Raw genomic sequence first — 7,188 nt, forward strand, 5'->3', positions numbered from 1 at the left:
GTGATGAAGAGAACCTGCAAGAGCTTTGGGTAGGTGACTGCACTGACTGCTCTCAGGTGCATGGAAGGGAGTGGTTGTTGCTTCTCAGTGGGCTGAGTATGGCAGAACAGTGTCAGTGGACACCATCTTGCTTACATCTCCAGCTCTGCTTTCTGTAGTTGTCTAGGCTCTAGTTGACTCCACTCCACTGCTGTTGCTGTTCTTGGTAGTTGTCACATGGAACTGGCATCTCCAAAACACTGGGGTCTTCTGCTAAGCTTCATCAATCACCTTTCATAGGCTCTTTCTGTGGTGCCAAGCCTCATCTTCTTTTCATGATCCCTTCAGTCCTGGGCTGTCAACTGAATCTGACACCAATCACCAATGGTTTTCCCTGGCCTCTTACAGTGTCAAGCCTCTGCTGCTCTCCAGGACCCCCTCATACCTTCAAAACTAACACCATCTTAGTGATTTTTACACATTATCAAGTCCAGCTTCAGCATGAGGTACAAGCTTGGTACCTCTGGAACACATTTTCTTTGTCTCTCAGAAAACATTTCCCAGATTTCACCTCATTGATGCTTATCTCTTCTTAATCACCACTAATTTCTTAGCTTCAGCAAACCTGCATTGATTGTCGCAGCAGACCCTTCTATTTTTATTCTAAAGCCACAGCCACATGACTGGAGGTGTCAAGTTCTTCTGCTTATTGGAGCTGGAACATGCCCCCCTTCTTTGATTACATTATCACCAGCTTTATGTTTTCCAACTCCTTCAATGCTTAAGCTTGGCTGTCTTGGAACTTGCTCTATAAACTGACCTTGAAAACTGAGATCTGCATACCTTTGTTTTCTAATTTGTGGGATTCTAAGCTTTTCTCTACTTAGAACTTTCTTTGTTCAAGGGTGGGCTTGAACTCAGAGATCTGCTTGCTTTTATCTCCTGGGATTAAAGATGTGCACTACTATGCCTAGGACTAAGCTTTTCTTGGCCACTGTTCCTTAAGATCTGGATTAAAAGGTTGTGTCTTTCAGCCTCAAGATCTGCATCACAGTTGTGCTCTCCATTTCTGGATTGTAGTTCATTTCAGGTTAAAAGTCCAAATGAAAACAATGACCAAGTAATAATGTCTAACAAGATATAACTATTCCTTGTTCAAATGCAAACACATAAACAATAAGCTTAGCTGGGTGGGATCTTGTGCCAAGGTCACCACTGTCTTAATCTGTTTATCTTCTTGAACATAGAATTCAGTTCCATTGTACTTCCTAGTGCCCTTTTATTACTTGAACCAGACACTTTGTGCTTTCTCTCTCTAAACTTGCAACATAAAATCAAAAAGCTCTTCATGAGTCTAAACAATAGCAAAACAAACTGGATTGTTTTGACACATTCTTTGTCAATGCAATTAATTTGACTCTCTTCACTTTCGCCCAAGGCATGCTCTTCCTACAACAGCAAAAAATAGGTACATTCTTCAAAATTTCACAAGAGCATTCTCTCAGCCACATACAAATATTCTTCTCCTCTGATACTATTGATCCAGTAAACATTTGTGAACCCCAAAAGACCACCAAAGAGCAGATTCCTATGCATTCACATTAGAGTTCCTGCTTGGGCTCCCCACCAACACTGACACAGCAGGAAGGCATAACATTTCAGTGTATTGTGTGGAAACTCCAAGGCCTCCAAGACCCGACCCAGAGGGTCTTAATACTGGTAATGTCTGTCTGAGTCTGTGATTCTGTCCTGTCTGTGTCTTTGTCAGTTCATAAACTCTGAGTGATGCTACTTCTGTAATTCTTTTCTGAAAAAAGGACATAAATCGGTATCTGTGGATGGACAGGTCAAAGCAGATGTGCCAAGGAACCTTGGCCATGAGGGACTAGAAAATGTTCTGAGTTCTGGTCTGGGGTGGGCATGGGCTGAGAGAACCAAGGCACCCACCAATCTCATTACTTTTATTCCTTCCTGACAGACAAGAAGAGGTGAATTTCTTTTCATATATATGAGCATCACTTTCTGGATTTTTTTTTTTTTTTTGTGGCATGTTGTAGGGCAGAGTGCTTGGAATTTTTCTTGTATTTTGTCTTTGTTGTCTTTGCAACAGGGAAACATTTTGATGAGCATTTAACATGGGACCAACTCCTTCAATTCTCCTATGTTAAAACTAGGGGACTCAATCTTTCTGTCACCATAGGAAATTTTTTCTCCCAGACAACAGGCAGGGCCACCTTATTCAAACCCTCAGGCAGAATGGCAGCTCTGTCATAGGCAGTCCCACTGTAGGCAGGGGAGGAGAGACATGCTCCAGGGAAATAAAGCCACTGGGGCTCTTGAGCCTGAGTCTGTCTTCCTGCCCTTGTGTGAATCAGGCATTTGGTGATTAAGGAAACAAACCCCATCACTATTGTCCCTTTGCCACTAGTGACCTGTTACAACTAGAGAACTCAGAACAGCCCCTTTTCAGTAATTAATCTCTTGGAAACAGTCCTCTTCATCCAGCATCTCACTTGGGATGACTACCGGAAGCTTTTGCAGGTTCTCTTAATCACAGAAAAAAAGAGAAAAATAATCTAGATATAGACCAGGAAGCTGGTTCCTGGCCCCACAGGGGAACTTATGGGAGAACTCACCAAGCAGCCATTGATGCTGGCTTTCCCTTATACCCACTGAGATTGGAACTTCAATACTGCTAAAGGTAAGTAGAGACTCTAAGTCTTACCACTGGTCTCTGTTGGCAAGTCTCAAAGTGGCTGTAAGATAGCCCACCAAAGATAAATAAGATGTTATAGAAAAAAAAAAGTTCCACATCTTCCATAGGAAGGGTTATAGAGATACTCCAGAGTAAAACCAGCAGTAGGTCTAGCTTGTATAAACTAGGCAGCACCGTGTATTAACAAAAACAAACAAAAAACAACAAAAAATCCCCCAATAAAAACAGAACCAAACCAAGCCAGACAAAACAACAACAATAAAACAAAAAACTGAATAACAAAAAAGTAACTCAGGAGGGTTTAGAGGTTAAGAGAAAAGAGTCTGAGAGACTTAATGACTTAATGATGACAGAAAAAATGTTTAATAAAAGAGAAAGTTCAGGAAAGACAGATGAAAGAACAGATGGACTTTTGACCTGGCAAAGATCCTGTTGGCTCCCAGCACCAGCCAATAGTGTTAAAAGCCATAATAGCCTCCTAATTAGGTGCTTACCAGGCTAGAAATACTCACCCCTTGCTTGCCATTTTCTATAAAACCGTATGTGATGAGAGGTCAGGGCTTCACCAAAAGGATCCTGTGGGTTAGCGGTGCATTAAGCCCCAGCTTGAGTTTGTAAATAAAGACTGGGGTGTTATTGCATAGGAGACCAACTCCTTATTGGCCTTTTGGGATTCATGAACACTTCCTTGTACTACAATATCTCTAGAGCCAGGCTTACTTTATTCCAATCACCCTCAGCAACAAAGTCTTTCATAATCCTACTGGGATATCACATTACACTCCACTTAAAGCTTTCCACTACTTTCTAAATGTTCAGTCCCTAAACCCACATTTTTCCAAACAAAAGCTTGGTCAGACCTATCACAACAATACCCCAGACCCTGGTACCAACTTTTTTCTTAGGGTTTCATTGCTGTGAAGAGACAGCATGACCAATGTAACTCTTACAAAGGTAACATTTAATTGGGGCTGACTTACATGTTCAAAGGTTCTGTTCATTCTCATCAAGGCAGGAAGCATGGCAGCATCCAGGCAGTCATGGTGCTGGACAAGCTGAGAGTTCCTTGTTCTGAGCCAAACAGAAGACTGACTCCCACTTGACTAGAAGGAGCTCATCCCCACAGTAACATACTTCCTCCAACAAGGCCTTACCTATTTCAACAAGGCCACATCTAATAGTGCTCTACCCTGGGCCAAGCATATTCAAACCACCATAGGTGCTTTGTTAAATTAGTGAAAAATGGATCAATACAAAATTTTTACTATCAGGTCAGGAAATGTTTGCCTCTGTCTGTACTATTTAAGACAGGTCTCTGGTATGCTTTATCCAATCTTACTCCACTCTGACATGATCTTTTCTTCCATATTTTATGTTTAATAGCTGCATTATTATGCTACAAAAAGAAGTTACCCAAAACATTTTGGAAAGTATTTTTTAATGTAATACTGTTTATTTAACTTCAAAAACATTTCAGCATTCTAAACATATATATATATATATATATATATATATATATATATATATATATATATATAACAGAAAGTTGCAAATGGCGTGGCGTTTAGGTCCAGAGGGTTCTTGAACTTCCATTGATGCAGAATTTCTTTGCTTTGCTAACAACGATGAGTTCTACAGTTTCTTTAAAAAGTTTAAAACCTACTGCACTTAACTAAAGAAAAAACTCCAAACACTTCTCATGCCAGCTGACCCCTCCTCCCTTTCCACAACTGAGAATGTCAGCAGAATGCTATGCCACTATATACAAAAACAAGACAACCTGGAGCCAAAGGATGCTCACCGCAGTATCAACAAGTCCAGCCTCACAGTGCACACCCTGAACTATGCCCCCTCCAAAAGGCATCTTCCCCACACAGCCTCCACACCAAACAAGGAGCATCAAGAATCTGTCTGGGTTGTTTTCTTCTCTTTAAAAACTATAGATATGTACAGTTGACAGCTTAGGATTTCTAGCCAATAACCATACAGTTAACACTACCTTACCAGTTGAGAACAAAATGCCCAAAACATCTTCAAATGCCTTGTCACACCAACAGCAAAGTGCACTGAGTGAGGAGGACACGAGAGTGCCTTTTCACTTTCAAAATATTTGGAGCTATGTACAACTTTCATAGAGTTTCAGGGCACTCCGGACATCCACGGCCACTTCATGTAAACCCCTGACACTTTGAGAAACTACAATATGATCATGATCAAATTTTGTAAATAAACCTAACGAGGGCAATAGACACGACTCAAATAAGAGATGTGTCAATTACAACGCTCTCCTACTCTAAGGTATTCACAAGGAGATAGAGTTTTTATTCATCTTCCCCCTCTTCCTCTTCCTCCTCTTCTTCCTCTTCCTCCTCTTCTTCCTCTTTTTCCACCTTTTTCCGGGCAACTTTAGCAGGACCTTTGGCACCATCAAACTTCCCTTTAGACTTTTAGTCAGCAACATCCTTCTCATACTTCTCCTTCAGCTTTGCTGCCTTGGTAACTTAAGGCTGCTTTTCACTGTCACTTAAGTTATTTCACATCTCACCCAGCTTTTTGTTTTTCACATCTCCAATGGAGATGCCAGGGTTTGTGGATTTGATCTTGGGGAGGAATTCAGAGCAGAATAAGAAAAATCCAGACGGAGGTCTTTTGGGGGCATTTGGGTCATTCTTCTTCTTTCCTTTAGCTGGTCCATAATCTTTCATCTCCCAATCATAGCATACTTTATCTGCCTTTGGCATTTCATCAAACTTTGATTTCTCTTTGCTAGACATGGTCTTCCACCTCTCAGAGCATTTCTTGGAAAACTCTGCAAAATTGACGGGAACCTCTGGGTTTTTCTTTGTATGTTCTTCCCTGCATGTCTGCACGAAGAAGGCATAAGCAGACATCTTGCCCTTTGGTTTCTTCGGGTCACCTTTAGCCATCCTGACTGTATTGTTCACTAGTCTGGGCAGTACAGGGCACAACGTGCACGGCTCAGCACTCCCCAGCCTCATGCTAGCTGCCTCCACGAGAGCCGCCTGCTGGAAAGTTTTAAGTAAGTTTATGAATTTGTATATTCAGCCGCATGTAACCACATGAGGCCAATGGGCTATGACTTATGTGCATCAGCAGGAAAGATTCTGGTTCTTGCCAGGGAACACATTATACCTTAAACTTTTGGTTATCATTGTCCCTGGTTATGTTAAGTGGCTCTTTTTACTAGACTGATATGCCAAACTCTTTTGATAATTAGGGAGAGATAGAATTCTTTTTTACACAATGTGGTCAATGAAGAAATTACTAGAACCTAACTAATTTGGTGAGATATTTATGTTGTCAGTAAGTAGGCATAATCGGAAATAATGTCCTGAAAAATATGATCTGTAGAAATCCAGATATCTCAAGGATAAAGAGTTGTGTCCATTTTGTCAAATGACCTACCTGTGCTAGCAGAAGTCCTTGCTGTTCATATGGAATGGATAGTGCTGGACGGAAGTGGTGATTCCTAACACAGCTGAACTTGTAGGGTCTGGAGTCTGTTCCACTATCATTTTTCATAGATAATGAGACAAATCAAATCCAGGGAGGGTTACATATGGAGTAAACTTACCTCTGAAACATGTGGATGCACAAGGGACAAGTGGGTAGCACAGTTTACTAATTGACTGTCTATTTACTGGAATGAGGAATTGGTTTTCCAAGGGGATGTTGTTTGCTGGAAGCGTATACATGCATTTCTCTTGCAACTGTCCCCAACCAATGGAACTTCCCCCTTGGTTTGGTTAGAACCCCTTACTAGGGCATTCCATGTCCTAGTTCCACATCTAACTCCTCATCAATCTGTAACTTCAGGCTTGTCTGTTAATTCAAGACTTCTCTGAAGTACCACCTTAGCTTTAGGGTGTTCTTAAGGAATGATTGAAACCTACTGTGTAAGAAGTATGTCCCTTGACTAATTCTACTTCTCCCACCCCATAAAGGTATTGCTCCAAAGTAAAGTCTGTAAAAAGCATTTAGTTCTCTGAGTATGCTTACTGGAGATCTTGTGTCAGACTTAATTACAGACAACGATATATTTACCTTTTTTTTTTTGGGGGGAGGCGGGGGTGACAGAATCTTTCTATGTAGCTCAAGCTGGCTACGAATGAACTGTCAATTTCCATGCTTCACAAAGTAAGCAGACACTAGATATGACATTAATTAGAACATGGCACTAATTAAGAGTGAACTGTCAATTTCCTTGTTTAATAAAGTATATACTAGGTAGAACATAGTACTTATCAAGAATATATAATTCTATTGTCTGAGTCTCCCAAGTACTGGGAGTATAGATATGTCATGCCATGTCTCACTGATGGGTTTATCTAGATTTCATTACCCAATATATACATGCATTGAATCATCATGTTATATTCTATGAATATGTGTAATATTTTTATGGAAGTTTAAAAAATTACATGGCAAGTTAAAACTGGCTCAGTTCTCAAAAGTAAATCGAGCAATTGATT

General features: G+C 40.7%; 1 pseudogene; it reads right to left on the bottom strand.

Annotated features, from left to right (window-relative positions):
* Positions 1 to 4,819: 4,819 nt before the first annotated feature.
* On the bottom strand, positions 4,820 to 5,721 carry Gm5666 (predicted gene 5666; annotated as a pseudogene).

The sequence above is a fragment of the Mus musculus genome, chromosome 13 (assembly GCF_000001635.26).
Source record: "Mus musculus strain C57BL/6J chromosome 13, GRCm38.p6 C57BL/6J".
In the NCBI taxonomy this organism is placed as follows: domain Eukaryota; kingdom Metazoa; phylum Chordata; class Mammalia; order Rodentia; family Muridae; genus Mus; species Mus musculus.